Source organism: Macrobrachium nipponense, chromosome 11, assembly GCF_015104395.2.
Source record: "Macrobrachium nipponense isolate FS-2020 chromosome 11, ASM1510439v2, whole genome shotgun sequence".
Lineage (NCBI taxonomy): Eukaryota > Metazoa > Arthropoda > Malacostraca > Decapoda > Palaemonidae > Macrobrachium > Macrobrachium nipponense.
In genome coordinates, this window is record NC_061087.1 from 2,534,144 (window position 1) to 2,536,643 (window position 2,500).

The 2,500-nt window shown below is 33.0% G+C and overlaps 1 protein-coding gene across 2 annotated transcripts in view; it reads right to left on the reverse strand.

Annotated features, from left to right (window-relative positions):
* Positions 1-2,500, reverse strand: part of LOC135216641 (ichor-like) — an 80,455-nt gene that overhangs the window by 17,492 nt on the left and 60,463 nt on the right. Inside the window, exon 2 of one of the 2 annotated variants that reach the window (XM_064252059.1) lies at positions 2,217-2,243. The gene's annotated coding sequence lies outside the window, so the exon portion shown is untranslated. Of the gene's footprint in view, positions 1-2,201; positions 2,244-2,500 lie in introns of both variants that reach the window. The other variant, XM_064252145.1, reaches the window with a different exon arrangement.

The following is a 2,500-nucleotide window of genomic DNA, read 5'->3' on the forward strand; positions in this document are numbered from 1 at the left end:
AAAAAAGAATACCACAGTTATTAGTTGGATTTTCTCTGCGATTCGAGCGAAATTAGTGAATATTTTGGTTCGTTTGCTTTCTAAGCTCTCGTTAAACCTCTTATTTGTGAATGTTTCCTCTTTCGCCTCATTTGCTTCACACTGTTTCCTCAGTATTTTATAGTGCTCGAGTCACTGCAGCAAGCTCCCTTAATAGTAATTTTTTATGTACTTATATATATATATATATATATATATATATATATATATATATATATATAATGCACCTGTGTGTGTGTGAGAGAGTGAATGTCTGTCTGTATGCATGTACATAATGGCACAATATGCAACGGCGCCTGAACGATTTTGTAGATTTAAGTATAAAATATGAAGGACAATATTAGGAGCCAAATAACAGGGTAAATGAGAAAAAATACCATATGAATAAAATCCTGATGTATATAATAAGAAAATAATGGCAGGGGAAATGGCTTGGACATGTCCTTCGCACCCTTGAGGGGAGGACTGTATGTGATAATGTCAGGTGAGCTGCCGTGGGCACAAGAAAACTTAGAGCTCTTTTGATGAGACCTAAGAGATCAGAGCCGGGACAGGAGTGATGGAATTTCACATAGGCTTTTATATATATATATATATATATATATATATATATATATATATATATATATATATATGTGTGTGTGTGTGTGTGTTGTGTGTGTGTGTGTGTATGTATACATTTATGTGTGTGTGTGTACATCTTTTGTGAGTGTGTGCGTGCATGTCAAAGCTTTGCTGTTAATACTTTACAAAAAGAATGTCAGTTTTGGTGTTTGTCATGTCGACCTCAAAATGGGGCATACTCAAAGCATACCACATAAGTTTCATATTTGCAAGACCTTTTTTTATTGTTTTGTCTTTTTGTTTCTGTGTAGAATTTAATGGACTACCAGAAATTCTAAATAAATCGCACAGACATATTACAGCACAAGAAAGCTATAAAAAATGTTAGTGTTCAAATTTCGTTTAAGTAACAGCACAGCAGTTATATCGCTGGAACACTTCATTAACGCAAATGAATGGTGTGTTTCTAGACATAACAGTTGATGAATACATTCATGATAAAGGAGAACTTCATTTAGGAACGTTTGTTTAGGAAAATTCTGTTCCTTGTTCTCGCATTAGAAGTTTTCCTTCTGTTTCCACTGAAGATAAAAGTATGCATTTCGTTTTTGATAATTAGTAGAATGCCTCGGTTGTTTTTATTTTACGTAAATTCCAATGATATGTAAAACAGAGTTTTTTTTACTGCTGTAATGGTAGAACCTCATCCTGCCCGTTACAGTTTAGCAGCAGTTTCTTCAGATTCCAAGTCTTCCTTTAAATGTTCGGCTTTGAAAATTGAGAAAGTGAGAAAGACATAATCGCTTCACCAATAACACAAAGATAATGATATATATATATATATATATATATATATATATATATATATATATATATATATATATATATATATATATATATCGCCTTACTATTTGTACCACTAATTTACTAAGGTGAAGCTCTGACAAGTTAGAAGCATCCAGTCTCGAAGTTTATGAACTATTGAATCCCCCTAATATTTGCCTATTCTGCAAAATAATGGGAAAGTGCAAACATGTAAAGCTTTAATTCAATTAATCAGTTGTTCTTGCTTATTTGTGTAGCATCTTCGGTTTTAATCTGGCACCCAAACATCAACATTACAAGATTTAACGGTTTTATGTAGTTTTACAGTATTGTTTGTGTTACTAGCCGATGTTAACAGTTTCTTTCAACCTTCAAATCAGAGGTGATTTTTTTGTGCTCCTCGTTTGCTGGTGATTTTATACTTGAAAGATACGAAGGCTATATGCTAAATAAGAAGTTTAATCTATAACCTATAAATAACACTGATTTCAGGTCTTGCCACCGTAAAATAACTAAACTTAAAGTGATACAATCGGAAAGTATGTTTTCCTAAAACACTAATTATAGTGATGTTATTCCAATGTTAAATCTCTCTAAAACTTGATTTTGACAAACATGTAACTGTACAATACTAAATAGCCCTGATAAGAATTGTTCTTTGAGATTAAACTACAGCAGAGATTCCACTGACAGAATCAATCTAACGCAAATTAAGGAGTAAGACAAGGGCGAACACTAATCTAGGTGCAGCAACAAGCAGCCGGGATACATACGTAAGCACATTTTACCTGCAGGTCACTTCCAGTCCAGGGGTTCTGTGAAAGAAAGAAAAAATTAACCCCAGTTATTACAGAATAAATGAACCTCAGTTATTGTTTTGCAAACTTTAAATGTTTATATAAAGACAATCCAAAACAGGTCAGCGTGTTTTTACTTTCTTAGACGCCATATTCATAAATACGTTCCTCGATGGACTAGGTGTCCCAGCTAAGGTATCTTTGCAATGGTTCTTGAATTACTTTTTTTTTCAGAGCAGAGTTCAAAAACGTATCAGTAAGGAATTAAACAAAAT